Raw genomic sequence first — 26,538 nt, forward strand, 5'->3', positions numbered from 1 at the left:
GTTTTCCTTTTGGAGTTTAAAAAGCCCCTCACTTTTGCTCATAATGTTTTTAAAAAAATAGCGCGTACATTTTTTCCCTTCTTCTATTTCTCTTTCTTTGCTTCTTATTATGATGCCTTTGCTCTTTATTTCCGCCAAAGCGTTTGGTTCTTGTTTGATCTCTCTGATTTCATAGTCCCATAGTCCCGATGTGCATTTCATCTCTTTAAGTTTCTTGTTTTTCCCTGCATTTTTTAAAAAAAATCTGTGTTCGTTTCTTTGTCATCTCCCACCATTGTGCTCGTGAATCATACGAGTCTTGAAGGGTCTGCCAGTCCTTGTACCGCTCCCTGTATTGTGCGGCTAAGGCCTCATCCTCCAGCAGGGAGCAGTTCAACTTCCACAGACCCCTCCCAACAGTCACACCTGAAGGAAATGAGAGAGAACAGGACAGTAGCAAGTGATCTGAAAAAAGACAGGAATTAATCTGGCATCACTCAGTGTTAAACCCCTTGTAAATATATAGTCTATTCGAGAGGCTCTGGCATTGTCACTACTGAACCAGGTGAAGCCCTCCTGTCCTGGATGTATGGATTTGAAGCAGTCTTCCAGTTTAAATGTCCGGCACATGTCCTGCAATAAAATTGATGTTTTAGCTACTTTAAACTCGTCATCGGTCCCCTTTCTATCCTTTCTACCTAGGATGCAATTAAAATCTCCTCCCACGATTAGTGGTTGATGGCCTAGCATATGCGACTGAATGTCCTCTAAGAGTTCGTACCTGAGTTGTTTATCAGGATGGCCGTATATGTTAATGAGGTTAAAATCGTTCCCTATATAGGAAAGTCTTGCTAAAATTGCGTGTCTGTCTCTCATCACAGTACTCCCCTTTATGATGAGTGTAGAGTTATTTATTAAAATGGCCACCCCATCGTTACGGTTTTCATTTGAGCCACTCCATAATGAAGGATATGGCCAAATCTCTTCCCACTGTTTATAATTTTTTAAAAAGGGGATGCAGCATTCTTGTAGTAAAAACACATCCGTTCTCATGGTTTTTAAAAATGATAAAACGCTGTGAGCTTTAACCTATGATCTCACACTTCTCACTTTGATAGTACAGAAGGTATAGTTCATAAGTGCTATTAAAGTATATAAACTACTTAGACGAAACCGGGGGATCCGAGTCCATTCTCTGGTGGTCATTGAGAGTGTCACCTGTGTCGGACTCCTGATTGGGGCACAAAGCACCACCTAAGAACGGTACCCCATTTGGAGACTCACCGGGGAAAACTCTGGAGTCCTCTGACTCCCTGCCTGTGGTTCCAGGTCTTCCCCTTTTTTCTGGGTTAGGGGGTGGGCCAGAGGACCTATCGGGGGGGTCTCTTACTTCCCTACCCACAAGGGATCAGATTTTTTCCCTCCCCGACTTCCTCCGGCTCAACTTCATACAGTTCCCTTGTGGTCGTTTTCACCGGCAATCGGCTTTCCTCTAAATCTCTTATCTTTGTTTCCGGTGTTTTCACCACCCCCAATTTTGTCCTATTTTTACTCCTCTTTCCAGTGGCCGTATGGGTTTTGGTAGAGTCATTCGCCTTTTCGATATGTTTGTCTTCTTCATATTCCGATAGTGGCGTAGAAAACAATTTTGATATTTTGGACTCTCTTCCGGGCCCTTCCTGATTAATATGTGTTTTGGGAGGAGGGGACAGTTCCCTTTTATATTTGCTTGTCTTGTCTAAATTCAGGTATTGTATGAAAATTCAAATTTGAACTTTTTGCCTCTCCTCCAGGTCCTTCCTGACTCAAATTTGATTCTTTGGCCTCTCCTCCAGGTCCTTCCCGACTAGGGGTTTTGGGAGGGACATCTGTATTTTCAATTTGTTTGTCTTGTCCATTTTCTTTGTACATTTATTGTTCATTTTCATTGGGTATTTCCATAACTTTATTCATTTTTTGTTCATTTTCATTGGGTATTTCCATAACTTTATTCATTTCATTGTCTTTGTTATCTTTATTCATTTCATTGTCTTTGTTACATTTATTCATTTAATTGTCTATGTTGTCTTTGTTAACTGCCTTCCTAGCTTTCAACTTGTTAGCAAACGATTTCGGGCAGTACCTATAGAGGTGGTTCGTTTCCCCACAGAGGTTGCATTTTCTGCTATTGGTACACTCCTCAAAAGAATGCTCAATTGTCCTGCACTTTCCACAAAAAATTCGATCACATACCTCAGCCAGATGCCCATGCTCACCACATTTGCGAGTTTCGGTTGTCCTTGATAGTGGATAAAGCCATGGTTTTCCCCCAGGACTATCATCGACGGGAGGTGTTTCAGTCCCTGAAAGCCCTGTGAGGGTCTTGCCATTGTTGGATGGGTATCCTCCAGGCACAATTCCAAATGCCGTTCTCATCCCTCACCTTCATAGCCAAGCCTTTTATCGAGCAGTATCTACTCAACCAATAACAGATGTCATCAGCATTCACCACTTCATTAAACATTCTGACAATGACTATCTTGCTAGCATTATCAGCTTCTCCACCGTAAATCCAGAAAACTGGGGCCCCACCACCTCAAAGCGATCCCAAAACTCTTGCAAAAGAGCCGCCGTTACAAAACTTACATCAAAACCCTTGCTAAAAGGCAAGTTTATAATGCTATTTATCTCCTCCGGTTTAAACTTCAGATACTTTCTAACAAACTTGTTCGAAAAATCCAGCCTGGACATTATTTCCGAATCAGCTCCCACATCTTTGAACAGGAATCATACGCAGTTATGTCTCCGCCCGCCGGCATAATGGCAGGACTCGGCTGCTTTACTTCTAGCTCTGTCAAAAATGATTTGAATTGTAAAATTATTTGGTTAATAGCGCGCTCAAAACTGACACGAGTGTGAATATAAACACAGAGGACAAGCAGTGCTAACCTGGTCTGTCTGCCAACACATCGACAGAGGACAAGTTAAGTTCATGCATGAATGGAGCAACACTGTAAAAAGAGTTGTTCAGCCCAGTATATAAAGGGGACACACAGTTTGTGGTAAAGGTGTCACACCAACAGAAGTTTCGGCCATACATCATTAAAGAATCCTTTATATGGAAGCTTATTAAGAATGCATGTTCACACTTGAGATACTTTATGATATAAAATCACAAAAAAGTGTAATCACCCCAAAACCTTTGAGAAGCACACAGAACAATTGGATTGGGTGAATGGTGGTGGTGGGCGGAGCTGTGCACACATTCAACCTAATTAACCATAAGAAGTTTAAAGTGGTATATTTGTTTATATAGAACACAGGCTATGGCAATATTATTATGTCATAAATGTTATCAAATCATCTAACGTCACACAGAGAAATACAATGCGCTGAAAAAATAGCTTTTGCCTGGATAACGGGTTTAGCGGTTTTGCTGAATGTTAACTCATCTCATCTCATTAGCTGCACCGCTTATCCTCAGTAGGGTCGCAAGGGTGCTGGAGCCCATCTCAGCAATCATCGGGCAGTGGGCAGGGGACACCCTGAACTGGTTGCCAGCCAATCGCAGGGCCAGACACGGGGACAGACAACTCACTCGCTCTTTCACACCTAGGGACAATTTGGACCGGCCAATTCACCTGAAATGCATGTTTTTTTTGGAATGTGGGAGGAAACCAGAGTGCCCGGAGGAAACCCACGCAAGCGCGGGGAGAACATACAAACTCCGCACAGGAAGTCTGGAGCTGGATTTGAACCCACCCAGGAGGTTCCCATGACTTGAACTGTGCCGCACATGCGCTAACCACTGCGTTGCCGTGCTGCCTGAATGTTATCTGAAAATGTATAATATGGCTCCCTCCCCCCCAAAAAAATTCTGAATATTTTGCTGTTATGGCTCTTTGGGCGAAAAAGGTTCCAGAGCCCTGATCAAGAAGTATGCTAAATTGCAGTTGTAAAATCCCTGCGTAGAGTACACACAATGCCAAAACACAGTTTTATAAGTGAGTTTGCATTTTTTGGTGACTTGGCACATCAACGTGACATTTTGCATTAAACGTCACCATACCGACCAGAATGTGTTGCAGTAGGTTGGCGCAGAATTTCCCAGGTCATGTGATTTTTGTGCGATGTTACGAGGACACCCAAATGTTGCACATGATTACACAGTGGAAACTACGGAAATCGATGGTAGAGGTTGACCTACGATCAAGCGGGCCGATTTTTGGGCTGGCCGATTATCGACACCGAAATTTAAGAATTTGACATATATCGGTATTGGCTTTTTTATTCATTCGACAGGCTGATTATTAAGTCTCACATACAGCCGAGACTCTCTCTCTCTCTCTTGCTCCTATTGCTCCCCTCCTCTTCCTTCTTCACTATCCACCCCGCGCCTTCTGATTGGATATGCGACTGAAGCAGGAACAACTACGTTAGAGCAGAAGCTCAGCTAAATCATCCTGATATGCCTGTATCCATGATGGAAAAGCGTGTTTGCGATTAAGAGATTGCGTAAAAAGTGTAGTTGATTTGTTTTAGAGAGGCACGTTCAGGTGGAGACTGATATAATAGCTCTTATCATAATATAATTCAAGCCTGTGTGTTTGTGATTGAGAGAGAGCACGCTCAAGTGGAAGGTTGACTGATGAGCTATTACCATAACACTAGTGCGTCAATCGGGCTCTAAAACAGTTGTGCCCACACTTTTCAATTCGCCATCTCTGTGGAAACCTCAATGCACTTTTTGTTTTAAGGTGATTTGAGTAATGTTTGTGGGGGATAATATTATTCCCTGCCCTGTTAGTTTATTGTTTAAGTGAAAGATTAGATATGTCAGTTGTGCTGATATTGTATTTTCTGTAAAAGGTTTCATGGAGCTGTTGAAGTTTTTTATGTACCGTATTTTCCGCACTATAGGGCGCACCGGGTTATAGGGTGCTCCCCAAAAATAGTTTTTGGTCCTATATCTTCCATACATAAGGCGCACCGGATTATAAGGCGCTACAATGGAAACGTCGACAAAACAGTCAGATAGTTCAGTCAAACTTATTACCCCCTTAACATTCAAAGCTTGCAAAGAAGCAAATACGTGTCGTAGACATGTGCGGATGCGGTGTCCGTACGATGTCACTCAAATGTATCGTTCCAAATATCATTCGGAAGGTTAAAGTCTTGGGATTCAAGAAACGCCAACCATTCCTTAGTTTCTATTTTCTTTTTCGCTCACAACTTTACTGTGCATATGACAATAAACACTTGGAATTGAGTTTAATTTAAAAAAAGACCCATCACAGAAACATCAATATCACTCTGAATCAAGATACTGGGAAAATATCAGACATGGGGACTTGAGACTTAGTGACTTGGACTCGAGTCGACTCGAGTCGCTGTTTTTATGACTTGTGACTTGACTTGGACTTGGCAATCTAAGACTCGGGACTTGACTTGTGACTTGACTTGCCCAAGAAAAAAATACTTGGGACTTACTTGGGACTTGAAGGTGAAGACTTGAGACTTACTTGAGACTTGCACATGTGTGACTTGGTCCCATGTCTGGAAAATATATAGCCGGAGTAGCTCACCGAAGTCGTTGTGTTCAATAATAATGTGCAACCATGGTCCTCTTATATCCATGAGTGTAGTAAATCCAGGAGAATAAAATATTCACAAATACAGAATAGTAAATAGTAAATGATCAAAGCGGCGCTGCCACGAGCGGCTGCCTTTTCCAGCAGCTGCCCTATTGTTTTATTGTCTGCTCCTATCTTCGGTGTTTTTTCTTCCCGTTTTGACAACTACACTATGGATTACTTCTATCCTATGGACATGGGTTTTAGCGCACAAAAAATGTGTGTATTCAAGGAATTTCAACTCCTTGCCCTGAAGAATTCTCGTGCCGGCGTGATGAAGGGGCCTATCGTGGAGTTATAAGTCTTCGGTACCATCCGTAATCATGGTAAATGCGAACTCACGACCAAATAAGATCATCGAGTGCTGGTGGAAAACATCGAAGCGCACAGGGAGCGCAGTTGCTGTGTTTTGCGGAAACGTGGCTCACGTTTAGCATTCCGGACGCTAACGTGTAGCCACCCGGAGCTACCCGGAGCAACGCCGCTAAACAGAGACACGAAAGCCGGGGGAAATCGGAGAGGATGCGGACTTGCTAACACGAGGTGGTGTATCCCTGGATTTTCACAAAGAAAAGTTTTCCATCTGGCGCAGGGATGTCGAACTTTTGGACTGGCATGACGTCATCCACTCCGCTACAAGCACCCCTAGGGCATCATGTTCATCTGTTAATAAACAACGGGTAGACTGCTGGAGGTGTGAATTTCCTTACGGGGATGAATAAAGTATCTATCTATCTATCTATCTATCTATCTATCTATCTATCTATCTAAAACATGCTTTCTCTATGCCGTAGACAACCAACCAAACTTGCTATTCACATTCATCTTTTTCGGCCAATTGCAGGCTTTGTTTTGTCCCTTTAGCCTATACAAGCCCGTAAATGATAATAAGGATCCGCCCCCTTTACCTCCGAATAACTTTAGCCAATAGTGATCGATTCAACTGAGGATTGACACATCTTTTTCGGCCAATTGCAGGGTTTATTTTGCCCCTTTAGCCTATCCGAGCCTGTAAATGATAAAAAGGATCCGCCCCCATTACCTCTGAATAACTTTAGCCAATAGTGATCGATTCAAATGATGATTGACACATTGGTTAGCCAATGAAACGCCGGTATATAAATCCCATCATACACCGTGGACTACTTCACGTTCGGGGGAAAATCTAGTCGTTGCATTAGTTGCAAGACTTTGCGACACACCATTGAGCCATATATACTGTAAGGCGCACTGTATTATAAGGCGCATGGTCAGCTTTTGAAAAAAATTAAGACTTTTAGGTGCGCCTTATAGTGCGGAAAATACGGTACCTTTATACTAGTTGTTGCCAAGCCTTATCTTATGTCCTGCACTGTTAGTTTTTGGTTTTAGTGAAAGATTAGTCAAGTTATTTACATTCTAATTTATTTACTGTTTTAAAGCAAACGAATAACAGCTTCAAATATTGATTATCGGACTTCTCTGAATTCTTAATTCCAATAATCGGTATTGGCCCAAAAAAATCCATATCAGTCAATCCTAATTGTTGGCGTCCTTAGACATTGACCGTTGCCCTTGAGTTACAGAATATTGGAAGATGCGTCGGAGCACAGTGATGAACGCTTCGAAGGAGTGGCAGCATGCCAAACGTCGACTCAAAGGCTACTTTTGATTGCTCAGAAGGAAAAGCGTCTGAATGCTGAAATGGCTCACACATTGGGCCAGTAATTACGTTTTTTTATCAGAATCGCCAGCTAAATTTTAGGGACGAAAAAGCTGGAAGATATTGGTGACAGCGGACATTGTTTGAGTAGGAAGGGCTCCGGGCGGTAGTGGCATCTCCGCCGAAAACCAACGTGGAAGTGGAAATTCCTGCCAGTTCTGCTTTGATTCCCCCGAGTCGGTCTGTCAAGCCTTATCCAACAAGCTTGTTCTTGTTTTCCACACACCCCTAACATTGGTGTTTAGAGAAGCCACTTATTGTTCCTGCGTCTTCAGTCTCTATCTGGGCCTGGAGAGCATTGCTGTTTTCGGCTAGTTTGTTGTAAGGGCCCCACTCTGGGTGGTGTAGTAGCACAACGCAGAAACACAGATTCGTGATGTAAGGTTTGATACAATGGGAGTCAGGTATCAACGCAACAGTACCTAAAACACTAGAGGCATTAGTCATGGTCCAAGAGGCAGGAGAGGGATCTGTGATTTAGAAGGCAACTAATGGGCAGTCCGAGAATTTAGCAGGCAGTACTTGTGATCCAGAAGGCCAGGAGAGAGGTCGAGACACTATAGCAGGGACGAGAAACTTTTTGACCCAAAGAGCCATTAAAGCAAAAATATATTTATTTTCTGTTGCGAGAGACACATAGTATTTTTTATGACAAAATTTCACAAAGCCGCCAAACCCGCTCTCCAAAGCCATTTCACTGTGTAATACTTGACGATTTGATAAAAATCTATGAAATAATTATTATTTGAGAGCCTGAATCTCATATCAATAAAAATATACCACTCACCTATGAGCTTTGGGGTAATTTTCTCTCAAATAATTGTTTTAAAACATGGTGCGACCAAAGTTATTCAGTTAAAATGTCACAAATGACGCAAACAAGGATACCAACGTATTTACTTACAGTGAAGACAGCGCTGGGCAAGGAGGGAGAAGGAATGCGTGCGCCTTGAGTATAGTTTTGCTTATTCCTACAGCACGCCCAATTAAATTGCTCTCGGTGTTTTGCTAGAGCTTTTAGGTATTTAAATTTGTAACGTGGCTTTTCAACATTAAATACCTCAAGAATAAACATAAATTGTTTGATAGGCTTCCATATAAAGCAGGGGTGTCAAACTCATTTGAACTCGGGGGCCACGCGATAGAACAACCATTCTCTCGGGGCCGGACTAGTAGATTGAGGGGAAAGAAAAAAATAGAGAAAGAAATAACAGAAAGAGAGAAAGGGAGAAAGAGAGAGAGAGGGGGGAAGAAAGAGAGAGAAAGAAATCCAAAGAGAAGCAGAAAGTGAGAAAGAGGATAGAAAAGAAGAGAGAAAGAGAAATGGGGAAAGCAAGAGAGAGAGAGAAAAAGAGAAAAGAGAGATAAAAGGAGAGAGAGGAAGAGACAAAGAGGAACATAGAAAGATAGACAGAGTGAGATAGAGAGAGAGAGAGAGAGAGAGAGAGAGAGAGAGAGAGAGAAAGAGAGAGAGAGAGAGAGAGAGAGAGAAAACGAGAGAGTAACACAACTACATCGTCTTTGTGAGAGACACCTGGCTTTGGCAACATCAAATGTACATATTTCAACCATCATTTTTCTCTTGCGCTTCCCTAAGCGTTATCTCGCGGGCCGGATTCAATCCCCTTAGCGAGCCTGATCCGGCCCCCAGGCTGCCTGTTTGACACCCTTGATATAAAGATTATTTGGAGATTTACATCCACAACGGGGTCTTTTGGTGTCACACTTTCACTCTAAACTGTATTTAAAATTGTGTCCTATAGATATTGGACAAGGGGTCGGCAACCTATGGCACGAGGGGTTAACCAGTGGCACCCGAGCGCACGGCAAAATAATGTTTTTTTTTTTCATGCGTATTTTTAGGTGAAATTCAGACATTTTCAGTTGCGCGCTGTGTTATTTAGAGGCTTTACGGTAGCGCCCCTCCTCTGCTCCGTGTGTGAGCGTGAGGAGGAAAGATCTGTGTTTTAACCCACCCACAGAAACACCGGCCTGCGATATGTGAATGTATCACAACAGCTCATCCAGAGAAAAAATCTCGTTCTTTTCAGCCAACGTGGACATATGACAGAGGCTTTGTGCAAAAAATGACCGTGCTGTTCGTGCATTATGCCTAGAGAGCGCTGTACCTCGCACATCAAGTGTTAATTGTTGATTTTGTGTTGCTCACGTCGTCGCGTCTACGAGATTGTTTTCAGATTCCTACTATAGCAGAATTCTGGATTGAGACTTTTTATCTTGAACAGCTGAAAAGTGTCGGGTAAGCATCTCGGACGATTGGCGCAAGGTAAGTGCCGCGCACAATTGTTTTACAGTTGGAAGCTGCTGCCAATCGTTGTTGAAGGGCATCCCCTCCCACGGCTGCTAAGACGCTCTTTGGCATCCAACGCTTACAAGTGAGTATGGGTTGCTGTAAAGGTTGCTCCCGTGTCCGTAGGCAAGTAGCCCTTCTAGAGGGACGTGTCCGTGAGCTAGAGCAGTTTAAACAGAAAATGTTAGGTGCCTCGGACACCACTGCTAGCGTGGGTTGTAGCGAACCTGCTAGTCCGGTTAGCACTAGCCCTAAACGGCATGCTAATCGCGGTGAGCCAATTCAGACGCATAACAAGTTCAGCCCCCTAGCTAGTCCCACTCCACCCCGGTCTACTGGCTCCCGCACCCTAGTTATAGGTGACTCCATCACCCGTAACATAAAGCTTAGCACCCCAGCCACGGTTATGTGTATTTCTGGGGCCAGAGCACCCGACATTGAGGCTAATTTGAGGGAGCTGACGAGCAAACCTAGACACCAGGACAGGGCTAGCTACACCGATATAGTCATTCACGTCGGCTTTAATGATACTAGAATGAGAAAATCTGAGATTACAAAGAAAAATATTGCTAGGACCTGTAATCTCGCCAGAAAGATGAGTCGGCATTGAGTAATTGTCTCTGGCCCCTTGCCTGCGAGAGGCAATGATGAGAGGTTTAGCAGACTAGTCTCGCTAAACCGGTGGCTGGCAAGTTTTTGCAATCAGAAGGGATTTAGGTTTGTGGATAACTGGCCTGCTTTCTGGGGCCGACCTGACCTGCTGAGGAGAGACGGCCTTCACCCTAACTGGGAAGGTGCTCTCACTCTTTCTAAAAATATATATAATTACTGTTTAAGCCTTCCATGACAGGGTACACTAGTGCAGGCCAGGTCACAGGTGATTAGTGAACCTGTTACCATGGGTGTGGAGTCTGTAACGCTAGAGCTAACTAGAGCTATGCTAGATTCATGCAATTCACATAGTTTTTGTAGTTTAGAGTGTTCTACTGACTGCACCATACACCCTGATTTATACTCTTCTATAGCATCTTCTTCTGTGCTTCTTACCTCTGTTTCTCCCTTGTTAGGTGAGGAGGGAGAAGAAATAACATTATTTTCTACCAATAGTCATCCTGCTACTCCACCTGTCAACAATATTCCTGTGGTATGGAATTCGGGCCGCATGTGCCGTCATGCAAGGCACAAGACCCGGGACCGGCAGTCTAATCCTGTGGTGGTTACCACTAAGGTTGCTATTAAGGTTCAAAACTCGCGAAAGGTTTCAGCTCAGTCCACAGTGCTGAAGCGTGGCCTTCTTAATATTAGATCACTAGCCTCCAAAGCTTTACTTGTCAATGACCTTATTAATGAACACAATCTTAACCTTATTGGCCTTTGTGAGACCTGGTTAAAACCAAATGAGTTTGTAGTGTTAAATGAGGCTTCTCCCCTAACTTTGTGAGTTCGCACTTGGCACGACCATGCAAAAAAGGTGGAGGTGTTGCTCTTATATCGGAAGATAGGTTGAAATTTACTTCTAATACCCCTATTAGTTTTAAAACGTTTGAAGCACTTGTTATGAGGTCCTCAATGTCAACACCAATTTATTTAGTTGTTGTGTATCGCCCACCTGGACCATACTCAAATTTTTTGGAAGAATTTTCGGAACTGTTAACAGACTTAGTAACTTATGCGGACAATGTTGTAATTATTGGTGATTTTAATGTTCACATAAACTCCCCATCAAATTCACTTGCAATTGCATTTAAGTCACTGATTGATACATTTGGTTTCAATCAAAAAGTTGATGTGCCCACTCATAAAGATGGGAACACTCTAGATCTTGTCCTGACCCGTGGCGTAGTAGCCTTAAATGTTACAGTGTTACCGTATCCTAATGCCATCTCTGATCACTATTTTGTTAAATGTGAGGTGCTGTTTAATGTTTACTGTGATAAGGAAAATTTAGGCTTTAGCAGTCGCAATATCCGCCCTAAAACGGTGTTAGCCTTAAAAGAATTATTACCTACGGTAACTGCAGCCTTCCCTTCGTACACTGGGTCTGTTGACTCACTTACAAACAAATTCAATACTGCTTTGGTAAATGTTCTTGATTCTGTGGCGCCCCTAAAGTATAAATTCCGACCCAAGAAGAATACACCTTGGTTTACTGAAGAAACTAGGTTACTCAAACAAAGTTGCAGAAAAATTGAACGAAAATGACGCACTACTAAGCTGGAGGTTTTTCGACTGGCCTGGTGTGACAGTTTGCTGAAATATAAAGTAGCTCTTGCCTCAGCTGAAGCTTCTTATTTCTCTAAGATTATTGTTGAACATAAGAATAATCCGAAATTTTTGTTTGACACAGTGGCGAAACTTACCAGATAACAACTTAACTCAAATGGTTGCACTTATTCTGCTAATGACATTATGAAATTTTTTAATAAAAAGATTCAACTAATCAGGAATGAAATTTTAAAAGAACGCTCTGTTTCCTCCTCCTATATCAAAGATGTGGAGGTGCTAGGTATGGACTGTGTCAGCGGTTGTTCAGAAACATTCTCCAGTTTCAATGATTTGTCCCTTGATAATCTAACACAGATGGTCAGTAGGGCCAAACAAACTACGTGCCTGCTTGATCCGTTTCCAGCTTCACTAGTGAAGGATCTTTTTGGGATCTTAGGACCATGAGTTTTAAATATTATTAATATATCGCTATCCTCGGGTATTGTTCCTGTAGCCTTCAAGTCTGCCGTCATTAAACCCACGCTTAAGCGACCTAACCTTGACCCAGAAAGCCTAGGTAACTATAGGCCAGTGTCAAATCTGCCATTTTTTGCGAAATTACTTGAAAAGGTCGTTGCACAGCAGCTAAATGACTTCATGTCAGAAAATAACCTTTTTGAAACTGTCCAGTCAGCATTTAGGGCAAATCATTCTACTGAGACAGCCCTTGCTAAAGTTACCAATGATCTCCTTTTAACAATAGATTCTGGTGCCTCATCAATGTTACTGCTGCTGGATCTCAGCGCTGCTTTTGATACGGTCGACCACAACATATTATTGGTTCGTCTAGAATGCATTGGTATCTCAGGAACTGTACTCTCGTGGTTTAGGTCCTACCTGTCAGACAGGATGCAATGTGTTAACTATGGCAATCTGACCTCTAAACAATCTAATGTCCCTTGTGGTGTTCCTCAAGGCTCTGTACTTGGCCCCCTTCTTTTTAGTATTTATATGATCCCGCTTGGTGACATTATCCGCAAGTATAATATTAGTTTCCATTGCTATGCAGATGACACTCAACTGTATGTGCCACTGGAAAAAACTGGACATTTAAGTTTTAGAAATCTGGAGGCTTGCCTTACTGAGATTCAAAGATGGATGTCAAATAATTTTTTACGCCTTAACTCAGAAAAAACTGAAATGTTGATTATTGGTCCAGCTCACTGTCGTCAGTTGTTTTCAAACACTACCCTGAACCTAGACAAATGTAATATCACCCATAGTGACTCGGTCAAAAATCTAGGTGTTCTATTTGATCCTAATCTGTCGTTTCAGTTACACGTGAAAAATATTACTAGAATAGCTTTCTACCACCTCCGTAATATTGCGAAGATTCGTTCAATGCTGTCCCAATCAGATGCAGAGATTTTAATTCATTCGTTTATTACTTCTCGGCTTGATTACTGTAATGTATTGCTTTCTGGTCTCCCGATGTCTAGCATTAAAAGTTTGCAGCTGGTTCAGAATGCGGCAGCTAGACTTTTGACTAAGACCAAAAAGTTTGAGCATATTACTCCTGTATTGGCCAACTTGCACTGGCTCCCAGTCCACTTATTAACATATAAATGTTTGCATGGGCTTGCACCCTCTTATCTCTCCGATTTGATTTCCCCCTATGTTCCTGCACGGAGTCTGCGCTCGGAAAATGCCGGTCTACTTGTGACTCCGAGAGCCAAGAAGTCTGCGGGCTCGAGAGCGTTCTCCATCCGGGCCCTGGTGTTATGGAACGCCCTGCCTCTGGAGATAAGATCTGCAACCTCAACGGAAGTTTTTAAATCGAGGCTTAAGACACACTTCTATTCCAAAGCATATGATTGATGCCCACCTCATATTCTGTTTTGTCCTGTCTTTTTCCGACGCCTGTCTGGCTGATACGAAGGAGAAGGATGATTTGGGATGGGTCAGCGGACCGGCGTCCGACCAGCAACATGTCAACCCCTGCATTTACCAGCTGGCAGAGACGGGAGGCAGCGTCGTGGCCGTCATAGACTTTCTGGACTGGTTTGCAGGCTGGGGGCGTCGTTGATGTCATGCATTTTCCGGACATTTTCAACATCTTACCTTATGTTTACTATTATGTGTACAGTAATGCTAATTGTAATTCACCCTGGTCAATCCGAGAAGGGGGATTACCACATGTGAGGTCCTTTCTCAAGGTTTCTCTTTTCTCCTCACACTGAGGTTTTTGAGTTTTCCTTGCCCGCATGCTGGTTTAAGATCAGGTAATTGTGTAATTTTGTAACTGTAATCCTGTGCAGTCCTTTGAGACATTTTTTGTGATTAAGGGCTATATAAATAAATTTGACTTGACTTGACTTGACTTAAACATCAATAGGTAAAGAATCATGAACATGAATTCAAGGACGAGCCTGACAAGGCGGAGACATTAAAACGCGCGGTGTCGAGGTACGGCAAACAAACATAGACCCTGAAAAACATTTGTCACTGCTACAAATGCCACCACTGAAGCAAGCTATCACATTGCTCACTGCATGGCAAAGCACGGAAAACCATTTACTGATGGCGAATATATTAAAGGTGTGTGTGTGTGTGTGTGTGTGTGTGTGTGTGTGTGTGTGTGTGTGTTTCAAGTTTCTAAAAAAAGATTTTGTTGATGAATGGTATGGTATCTGTCCATGTCACTTGATTTTGATTGTAGCTCATTGTTGATGAAGAATAGTCATGGATGTCTACAGGCCTTTTCACATGTTGCTCACAGTCCTTTTTTAATTTGTTGATGAACAAGAATAGTGGAAGATAAATTGGTCAGTTATACAATTTCAATGTATAGCCATGTTGTATATTCGGACTGGTGTAAAATGACAGCTCAGTTGGATATAAAAAAATTGTTGTGCGAGTCATTAATCTTGGTGTGGCACACTGATTTACAAGGACATTTAAAAGTGGCACTCCACACCGAAAAGGTTGCTGACCCCTGTATTAGACTAAACCCAGTGATCAGGCAATATCATTCTGGCTTCATATGTCACAATACATTAAATAAATGCGCAAATTCTATTTTATCTTTGAGCCATATGTACTCGTGAAAAGAGCCACATTGGCAGGAGAGCCATAGGTTCTCGACCCCTGCTCTATAGGTAAGGTCTGTGACGATGAGACTCGTGACGTGAAAAAGAAGGCATAAAACTAGCTCCGAGCCAAGGAGACAGATTGCTTAAATAGTGACAAAGGGAACTGTCAGGTTTATTAAGACATTTTTGTACAAAAAAAAAAATAAACAGAAGAAGCGCAGACACTTAATTATTTTACAGCTGGGAGAAGGCTGAGGAACAACCGGACTTGGGAGCTTGCCCGTCAGCTTACCACCGTCCCTCAGTCACCCAAACACTTCATTTCACTCCATTCTGGCCCCGATGTCGTGGAACGCTCTGTCACGATCTGCAACCTCAGTGGAACTGTTTAAATCTAGGCTTAAAACACACTTTTGTTATATAGCTTATGAATTATATATATTTCCTGTTGAAGATATCCGTGTATTAATTGTTATTACGACATACATTGCAGCCTGGTCATCCTGGAAGGGGGGTGACCTCATGTGCGGTCCCTTCTCAAGGTTTCTTCATTTTCCTTATGTTGAGGTTTTTGAGTTTTTCCTTGCCCTCATGTAGGCTTTAGATCAGGTGTCATAAAAGTCTATGGTTTGCAATAATCTGTGGTCCGTGCGGCCCTTTGAGACTCCTTGTGATTAAGGGCTATACAAATAACCATGACTTGACTTGACTTGACTTCACTCGGGAGGTCCCTAGATACATTTGTGTCTCCTAGGTAAGGGAAAGGGAGAACACCACAGGCAACTCGGAGACCCGTCAAAGTCGTCTTGTCTAACATGAGAAGACTGTTTATAAAACTTCTAGCATTACTTATAGTCCTTAATGTAACACACATACATGTTTTGAGAATGTTAATATTAAGGAAATGTGTGATAACTATCAGAGATTTATTCCCACTGGAACTCATGATTGGAGGGCAAAATCAAGACAAATCAGAGACAGGCAGTGAGTGACCAAATAAGGCAAGGGTAGACGTGAGATAGAGAAAAACAACCTTAGTGCAAGATAGTTACAATTTATCAGTGTGATTAATTTTTTTTACAATGGTTAAATAATTCAGTGCATAATGTTACATGATATTTGTCAATCTATCATTAAAGCAACAAAAATATCTGAAGAACCGTTTGGGAGCCATAATTCTCATTATTGCTTCATGTAAACACAATTGGAAGCCCTTTTTTCATTCTAATTGGAGGACTGAAAGGGTGAGCTGACCTAAACCTGAGCACGTGCAACCTTCCATCACCCTCCCTCCTGATTTCTTGCCCTGTGCTTGCCTGACAGCTGATGAATATTTCTTTCGCTAAGCGGTGACCAATCGATGGCTTCTTTGCATCGCCGAGGCGGTTGTCGCCGTCAAAGCGTCACTTTGGATATTTTGCTATGTCGCTGATGATTTATGAGTCATCAATTATGCACAGGGGACAAAGGGAGGATGAAAATTAGGAAAGGAAGGGGGGAATTAAAGGAGAAAACAGAGTGTTGAAAGTGGCCACCAAACTCGAACAATAATCAAAACTGTCTGCTAGATCAGTGACATCATTTTAACAGGTTGAAAGTCTCCATAGCAACGGCATGTTATGTCCCGGCACGTGCATGAGCGTCCTTGGCTTTCGTCCGTTACACGCTGGCGTCCTGTCGGCCTCTCAAGGTCTGCATCAGTACTCAAACCGGCGCTCCCGTCGACTTTGCTTTTTGTCTTGCCCGTCCCCGTTGCTTTATTTCACATCCAAACGTCACAGGACTGGGATGTACCGAAATCTTGTGACTTTGTCTGCCCCCTTTGCCTTCCCCTCAACGGAACAAAGGCAGGCATGAGGTGAAAAGTGGGGTGCGTAGATGTGTGTTTCATCAAAGCCTAAAAACTGTCTCATTGCTATTATAAAGGCCATCAATAATGTGGGTCATTCTTACTATTCGGTGCCATTTCATCACGGTAACCTTTACTCCAAAAATGTAAAATATGCAATTTTTTCAACATTTCACCTGAAAGAGGAACTTTCAAACTGTAGGAGAAATGTATTGGCTCAGCTCAGGATATAATTCTGGAAAAAAAAATGTTTTACAAAAAGACTACACAGAAAACATAGGCCAAATGTGTCCCCTGTTACAGTGCATAGCAGTAACAGTGACAATGATGGGGGAGGACATCTAAAGCTTAAGATAGCCACCACAACTGTCCAACTGCACAGTTTATCCACACTAGAGTCGCGGGGGGTGCTGGAGCCCAACCCAGCTATCTTCAGGCAATGGGCAGGGGACACTTTGAACAGGTTGCAGAGCACACAGAGACAGACAACTCAATCGTTCACACATAGGGGACATTTGGACCGGCCAATTAACCTGACATGCATGCAAGTTATTGGGAGGAAGCCGGAGAGCCCGAAGGAAACACACGCACACATGAGCATAACGTACCAACTCTGCACAGGAAGGCCGTTAGCTGGATTTGAACCCATGACCTCAGAACTGTGCCGCGGACGCGCTAACTACTCAACTGCTGTGGCGCTCAAGCTTACAGGACCTGGTATTCCCAGGCGATCTCCCGTCCAAGTACTAACCAGGCCTGACCCTGCTTAGCTTCCGAGATCAGGCGTCCTCAGGGTAGTATGGCCGTAATCCCCATTTTTATTAATGTGATAAAAAAGAAGCAAGCATACTATGATTACTGGGAAAGATTTTTAACATGAAGAACAGCATTCAATTTATTTTGGGTACGTCTTGGATTGGGATTTTATAGGAATTTTACAGGAACGTTAAGGGGTTAATAACCTATTTTAGATAGATAGATAGATAGATAGATAGATAGATAGATAGATAGATAGATAGATAGATAGATAGATAGATAGATAGATAGATAGATAGATAGATAGATAGATAGATAGATAGATAGATAGATAGATAGATAGATAGATAGATAGATAGATACTTTATTCATCCCCATAGCTTGCACTGCAAATATCAAAATATATCTTAATGTAAAAAATGAATACTTTTGCACATAACTTTGCTGACTTTAATTTATTTTTTTACTAAAATTGTTTATTAAAAAATTTAAAGTGAAAAAAAGTTTAACTGACAGATAGTTTTTTTAAAGTATACCTTTTTTTTACACGATAAACAAAATATAAGGTAAAACCTGGGAAATCTGTTAAAATGAAGTAAAAATCCTAATTTACAGCAAAATAATAGTAATAATAATAATAATAACAAAGTATTTCTACCACCTGTGACGGTGACCTCAAATTATTTAAAAATTGTATACAGTAAATTTAGGCTACATGATAGTTAAAAAAAACACGAAACTGGTGTTGTAAAGACATTTATTTTTTAGTTTTAATGAATGGTGTGCCTCGAGATTTTGTTAACGGAAAAAAAGTGTGCCTTGACTCCAAAAAGTTTGGGAAAAAACGATTAGTGAAGCTAATTGAAGCTATTGACTGTCATACGGCGTCAGGCTGAGTTAGGGTGGAGAACGGTAGTGGGCAGGAAAAACATACTGAGCGTAATCAACACAGCCCAAAAAAATCATTTTCTGTCATTATGAAGAAATCTTTCCACCATGGCCTCTTTGACCTGTTGCCCTCTGGTAGGTGCAACAAATCCCTTAAAACAAGGACTAACAAGGCTCAGAGACAGTTTCTTCCCCAGGGCCATCACCACCCTTAACCATTGTGCAAAACTGCAAAAATATATATTTTGTAGCGCTCATGTTATGTCACTACTTTTCATTGCACTATTGTTGCGATGCACTATTATTTAATTGAAATATTATTATAACCTGGACCAGTCTTGAAGCACTACGTTGTGAATATTTATTTTTTTTGCATTTTAATCTGACAGTCTTTTATCTTATTTTTCTCTAATAAGTATTTATTACATGTTTCTCTTGTAGTGCCATGTCTGGTAGCATACAATGTTTTACCACATTAATATCAATGATAATAGACACAATTCCATTCTGTATTATTGCCAAACCTAAGAAATATATTGAAAAATAATTGGATGAATAAAGGGTTTTTTTGTAAGGGCTCAGGTTTTTAATCTTGAATTTTCAAGAGGCACAAAAACCTAATTTCCTTTGATGTAAATCCCCATTATATAAACAAAAAAATGAAAGAAGCTGCTAATGCTGGTTTACAATAGAATACGAATAGAATAGACCTTTATTGTCATTGTTACAAAATGGGTTAACATATTGTGACAACGAAATTGGGCATGACACTCCAGTTTCACACATTCGCAGTGATGTCAAGAAACCAAGAAGATAAGGAACAGAGAAGATAAGGTTATAAAACAAGGAGGATAAGGTTATAGTTATAATTTACACAATATTTACACAAAGAAATGATGGCATGTAGGATGTTACATACAGTTGGTGCAAAAATAGTCAACATAGTGCAAAAAAATAGTCAACATTGTGCAAGGTGAGCTGTAAACATGGTGCAGTCAACATTGTGCAAGAAACAGACATGAGTACCATTTTACGTTCGTATGAGGTAGTGTGTTTGCAAGAGTTCTCAGTTTTTTGTGCGGTGTGTGTTTAGGGTGGTAATGGCTCTGGGGAAGAAACCGTCTCTGAGTCTGTTTTTGTTTTGTGTGACCTGTAGCGCTTGCCGGAGGGCAGCAGGTCATAGAGGTGGTGGCCGGGGTGAGAAAAGTCCTTGATAATATTTTCTGCTCTGCTGAGCTAGCGAGAGCAGGCAATGTCCTCCAGACTGGGCAGAGAGCCACTGACGATTTTCTGGGCTGTTTTGATCACCCTCTGGAGCGTTTTCCTATCTCCTGCTGTGCACCCAGCATACCACACCGTAATGCAGTATGTGAGAATGCTCTCCACTGTGGCTTTGTAAAAAAACACCTGCAGCTGCTGTTTTAGGTGATTTTTCCTGAGCACTCTCAGGAAATGTAGTCGCTGCTGGACCTTCCCTACCACCGCTCTGGTGTTTGCAGACCAGGAGAGGTCGTCCAAGATGTGCACACCCAGAAATTTGAAAGAGTGGACTCTCTCTACACAGTCTCCTTTTATGATGAGTGGTGCTGGATTCCTGCCATTCCTTCTGAAGTCCAGTAGCAGTTCTTTTGTTTTTGTGGTGTTCAGTATGAGGTGGTTTTTCGAACACCACGTTGACAGTGCACAACCTTGGGGGGAGCCAGTGCTCAGTGTTAGGGTGGGAGAGACGTGGTTACCGAGTTTCACGGACTGTGGGCGGTTTGAGAGGAAGTCCATTATCCAGTGGCAGATGGAGGGAGAGAGTCCTAGGTGTGCGAGTTTCTCCACCAGGATCTCCGGAATAATGGTGTTGAAGGCTGAGCTGATGTCCAGAAAGAGCATTCTGACGTAGCTCCCCCGGTGGTCCAGGTGATTCAGCACGGTGTGAAGTGCTGTGTTTATGGCGTCGTCAGTGGAGCGGTTTGCCCTGTAGGCAAACTAGTGGGGGTCCAGTGTGAGTGGCAGGGAGTTTTTGATGTTTTTAATGCCCCCGATAAGCAGGTAGACGCCTTGCATGACTGACTTTTCTATCATGTGTGTATGTGTGTGAGAATGAGTTAAGAGTAAAGTGTATTGTATATAACAGGGGTGTGCAAACTTTCAAGGAATATGCAGGGGCCGACTACTGAACCTGGCATTCTTTGAACAGTCTTTGATAAATTTGTCCCCCATGAAAGGTTTGCAGTGCTCTCTGATGGGCGTCGCAACCTCTTGTCTTGTCTTTGTAGAATTTTCATTTGACTCTCGTAAAAATGTACTGCTGTGCTGTTAAAACAGCTTCCAGTTGCTTCACTTTTTCACAGCGTTTGGTTCCAGTATGCTTTTTGTAGTAATGTTTTGTCTAGCAGTGTGTCTTGATTTTATATTCTATAAAAACAGCCACAGCCTCTTGGCAAAATAGGCAGACACAGTTGTATCGAATTTTGGTGAAAAAATACTTCCATTTCCACTTTTCCAGGAAATGGCGGCCCTCACAGTCAACTTTCCTTTTTTTACTTTTTTACTTACAGTCGCCAGGAACCAAAGGGCAAGGTGGCCAAAGAGCTACTGCCATCATCGAGGTAAATATTGATTTTTTTTTCGTACAAATGTATTAATTCTGTGGTCAACATTACTGGCGGGCCGCATATTAATAATTTTAAAACAGAGGGCTAGGAAAGATTTGATCACAAGACTTAGCTGGCCTCTGGTTTGGACCTTGGACATGCCTGATGTAAACGGATCATCACACAATTATATATGTCCGAGGGTGATCTTGTGTATGAGTGTGTGTGTGCATGCACACACACAAGCATGCACACGCACGACCCAAAGTCAGTTCCATTTGTGAGGACAAACTTAAGGACATCCTTAATGACACAAATGTTCTGTTACAAACATACGTGCACAAATGCACTCTCGTAAATGGACAGCAAATAGTAGATCGTGCTGAAGTTATTGGGATGGATGACGTCATGGGAGAATATTTATGATGCACTTTTCAAGGTGAAACAGCAGACGAATAATTCCCAATATTTTTGCTATTGTTGCCACGCATTAATATCATCGTCACAAACAAATCAACAACTCTCTTTTGCGCGCTTACACTCACACATTTACAGTTACACACATACATGCCCATAACACATAAACACCACTATGTATTATAGCAGGCATGTCTAAAGTCCGGCTCGGGAGCCAATTACAGCCAGTGGAAATTGGAGTATTGATTCAACGAAATCCAAAACATCTGTGTCTACCTAATTTGCCAGGAGACCGTGACTTTTATTATATGTAATATTAAGTAGCCAGACCAAACATGAAACATCCTGACTACAAAAGGCTAACTGGAAACGAACGACGTGAAAAGGTCAAGCAACTAAAAACTGTTTTAACGGCACAACAGCGCTTTTTCACAAGTCAAATGAAAATGCTACAAAGGCGAGCTACGAGGTCGTTACAATGATTGGCATAGCACTGCACACCTTTCACAGAGGGTTAATTTATTCAAGATTTCAAAGAATGCCAGGCTGAAAAGTCGACCCAAACATATTTTCAGCTTACCAAATCTGACCCACTTTTTGCAAGTTTGGACACCACTGTATAACCTCGTTTTTTCACGGTTTGTGAGTTCCATCTATGTAAGATTAATATCTCTCCTCCTCATACCGGTGGGATGGTACCTGTGTCATCCTCAGACTTTTCTGCTCAGTTTCTTAGCTGTTCCTCTCTCTCTTAGTGAACTTCTGGACTGAAGCTTCAGATGTTGTTCCTGGGATCTGTTAGAGCCACTCTTCCTGTTTGGGGGCTAGTACCCTGAATGCCCCCACTACCTTGGGACCATGCTGGTCTTTACCTTCCACATTTTTTCCAGCTGCTCTTTAAACCCTTAGTACTTCTCCAGTTCCTTGTGTTCCTTCTTTCTGATGTTGGCGTCAGCTCGGATTAGCACATCTACTCTGCCCACCCTCTTCTGGTCTTGGTCCCCCACCACTATGTCCGTTTGGTTTGCTCGGAGCTCCTTGTCAGTCTGGAAGCTGAAGTGCCACAAGAACGTGGCCCCGTTGTTCTCAGCAACCTTCTGTGACATGGCCCAGCGGGATTTTTTGGTTTTTTTATGCCATAGTGGTTGCAGATGTTTCTGTATTTATTAAAATACATCCACTCACTTTCAAGCAAGGGACATCTCATCCAGGACATCCTCACAGACCCTAAGCTTGACTTTATTTGTATAACTGAAATGTGGCACCAGTCAAATGACTTTTCCCAACTTATCCACACCGGCCGGGTTTGTTTACATCTGCTGTCCCTGTGGCGGTCTCGTGATAATTCACCGCAAGATCTGGAAAGCTCTGCCGGTGCCAGAATATACATTCAGCTCTATTGAATGCACTGTTCACGCTGGCTGGTTCCTCTCCCACTCTTATTGCCACCATTTATCGACCCTCCAAGCCCCATTCTGACTTTTTAACTGACTTTGCTAGCCTGCTCAATCAACTCTTATACTCTGTCGCCTAACATCATACTACTGACAATAAAAATCTGCCCCTTACCCAGAACTTTTTATCCTGTCTAGAAAGTTTTAGATTGCACTAATATATTGACTTCCAACACACACCAAAAGACACACATTGGACTAAATCTGTTGATCGGGTCTTACTCCCACCAATTGTTTCTCTGACTCTTTAACTGACCATTTTCAACTCACTTTCAGTGCTCCACTGTCTCTCAGCAGTTAAATCCCCAAAGCTAATCTCATTCAGGAATCTCAAGGACATGGATGTTAACACTTTCTGTTCCAAAATTGATAGTATCACAATCTCAGATTTTCCCTCCAGCCCAGACAAACTCGCAGTACTCTACAATAACAATTTAGCTTACATTCTCAACTCTCTTGCCCCACTAAAAACCCAGTCTATCTCCTTTTCAAGATCTGCTCCCTGGTCTTTGAAAACCAAACGGTCGCCAACTAGAACACTTGTACAAAATACTGGACTCGTGATACACAAAATATGTTCACCACACACATTCTTCTTTATTAAGACGCCCTGGCACAAAGTAAATCTGCCTACTACTCTGGACTCATGTGATAATCCCTTTATACAAGCCCTCCACATGTCTGCTTGACCCTATTCCATCATCCCTGGTAAAATCCTGCCTCTCTTCTCTGCTTCCCCTGATTTCTGCCATTATCCGTTCTTCACTTTCTACTGGCTCTGTCCCCTCTGGCCTTAATACCGCCACGGTCACCCCTATTCTGAAAAAGCCCGGTTTAAACCCTCAACAATCTCTGCCCTACCTCTAACCTACCATTCATATCCAAAATCCTCGAAAAAGAGGCTACTCCCAAATTCATGCTCATCTCAGTTTATTTGAACCGTTTCAGTCCGATTTTGGCCCGCGCCACAGCACTGAAACTGCAATTATCGAGATCATTAACGACCTCCTCATTGTTGCTGATTCTTCTCATCCTTCTCGACCTAAGCGCTACCTTTGACACCATATTCCTTTCCATCGTTCTCAACACTCTCTTCAGTTGGCCTATACCACCACCCTCCTCCAATGATTCCACTCGTACCTCACTGGCCGCACTCAATCCATTCAACTCAAGTCTTTCTCCTCTGACCCTCGCCAGTCTCCTCAGGTGTGCCCTAGGGCTGTCCTGGGGCCTCTCCTCTTTATAACCTACCTATTCCCCCTACGCCATATCCTCTGGAAATTCAATATTTCCTTCCACTGTTTCGCAAATGACACCCAAATTTACCTTACCTTCAAGCCCAACTCGATACACCCACAACCCAACGACCTTAACTCTTGCCTTTCTGAAATAAAATCATGGTTCACAGTGTTCTCGTTTGCCCGCGTCCCTGCGTCCTGGACGCATCATTTTTGCTGGGGGCGCGATGTGTCAAATCCACGTGCGTCCCCAGGACACAACTTTTTTGACACAAAATTGTCATTTTTACCCAGTTAACAAAGATTTACCGCACTCCAAACTTTTCAGGCAGATCCGCCATTGTTATTTTGGTCTCGTGGTTCGAGTTTTCGTCTGCACGCCGATCTCAGCCAACAAGATCTCGTTGCTTCGAGATTACGTCTTTGTTGTGGTGATTGTCATCGAGTCAAGGTGAAAATCAACACAAAATCTGTAATTTCTTCAGTGTCAGTAATAAGTCGAAACATAATACAGAAAGTGATAACAACGGCAATAATTCCAGCAAGAGAAAAAACGGCAGACAAATTCTTCGGAAGATCGCGAAGGCAAGGAAAACACGTGTGTTGAAGCGAACGATTCGACGAAAGAAAATAAACAAAAGGATACTCCTAGCAAGAAAAGGACTTTTCTGCCAAAATGGACTAAATTATATTCCTGGTTACGCTATGAGTATGATAATGGGTTGAACCTTGAGAAGGCATTACAACTGTGGTGGGACAGCAAACCACAAAGAATATATGAACTGAAAAATCTGAAGTGATAGCTGCTTTGAATTACCAATTATCTGTGATGATTAAAACTGCATGAATATATAAACTACTATTTCAGCAATATTATTTTGTATAATGTACAATATTTTTGCGAACTGAAAAATCTGAAGTGAAAACTGCTTTGTATTACCAATTAACTGTGATGATTAAAACTGAATGAAAATATAGATTTATGTTATATATTTGTTGCCGATTTACAATTTCAACCTTGATAACACAAAATTTTGGGGACCCATAGATTTTTGAGCCTGCGAGTCCCCGGGACCCATCACTTTTCAGAGGTAAAATGAACACTGGTTCACCATCAACTTCCTAAAACTTAACAACTTCATCTCTTCGGCACCAAATCCACCCTCTCAAAAGTTGACTCCTCTTTCCGTGGACATTTACTCAGTTTTTTCCTCCCCTCTGGTCAAGAGTCTGGGTGTCATCCTCAACAGAACACTCTCCTTTAACTCTCATATAAATCATTCACCCAGTCAGCTTACTCTAACCTGCGCTCCATCAACCTGCGCCCCTCCCTCGTCCATAGCTTTTTCACGTCACGCCTCGATCACTGCAATTCCCTCCTCTACGGTGTACCTCAAAAGTCCCTCCATAAACTTAAAATGGTCCTCTGCTGCACGCATCACCAAAAAACCCTCTAGCCATCCCATCACCCCTGTCCTTCAGCAACTCCACTGGTTCCCAATCAACCATAGAATCGACCACAAAATCCTCTACACCTACATGGCCATTTATAACATTGCCCCTTCCTACCTTTCCTAATTCCTTCTCATTGCCACGCCATCCTGCACCCTTAGATCATCCTCCTCCATCCACCTCATTATATCTGCTGCCCATCTCAGCTCATGGGGAGCACAGCTTTCATCCGCTCCGTCCCACAGATCTGGAACTCACTGCCGCCTGACCTTCAGAAATCTGACACATTGTACACCTTCAAATACTCAAAATTAATCTTTTCAGAATTGCCTTTTCTTGATTATCTGCTCTACTGTGTTTTTATTTACTATTTATCACTTGCTTGTTTTATTCTTGCTCTATTGTTAATACTATATGTACATGGGCCTTTAAGGTTTGCTCATTTTCCTCATGCCGGGTTTAACTTTTACTTGCCGATATGCAGGTTTTAAAACAGGGGATGGTCTAATAGTCGTTAGCCTGTACAGCCCTTCGAGACTTCTTGTGATTAAGAGCTAAATAAACATGACTCGTCTTTTGCCAATAATGTTGCTGTTCTTTAATTTCCACACGCATTACGGTTGTTATAAGATTTCCATCTGCTGCATACTGCTGGAAGTGTGAATTTCCCAACGAGGATGAATAAAGTATCTATCTATCTTGAAGATTCAATAAAAAGAGGTTGTTAAGGTGAGGGCTTTTGGACAGAACAGAAATATCTTATCAGAAGGCTCCTTTCAAAGTTCAAAATACATTGAAGTATTTTCTTCTTAGTTTGAGTGTCTACTAAATGTTTAAACGGAGAAAAGAGAACGATCCATTGAAATAAAACCACAAGAGAACCAAATTTGTTCTTCACAGGTTTACGTAAACCAACGACTTCAACTGAATGTATACAACAACTTAGATTCAACCACTTGCCATTGATGTGAATTTTATCACAAAGTGAGTCCAGACGC

General features: G+C 42.1%; 1 pseudogene; it reads right to left on the bottom strand.

Moving 5' to 3' along the window:
- Positions 1-17,452: 17,452 nt before the first annotated feature.
- LOC148363554 (5S ribosomal RNA) lies at positions 17,453-17,561 on the bottom strand (annotated as a pseudogene).
- Between the last annotated feature and the right edge of the window lie 8,977 nt (positions 17,562-26,538).

The sequence above is a fragment of the Urocampus carinirostris genome, chromosome 6, assembly GCF_059441175.1.
Source record: "Urocampus carinirostris isolate Australia breed hairy pipefish chromosome 6, RoL_Ucar_1.0, whole genome shotgun sequence".
In the NCBI taxonomy this organism is placed as follows: Eukaryota; Metazoa; Chordata; class Actinopteri; order Syngnathiformes; family Syngnathidae; genus Urocampus; species Urocampus carinirostris.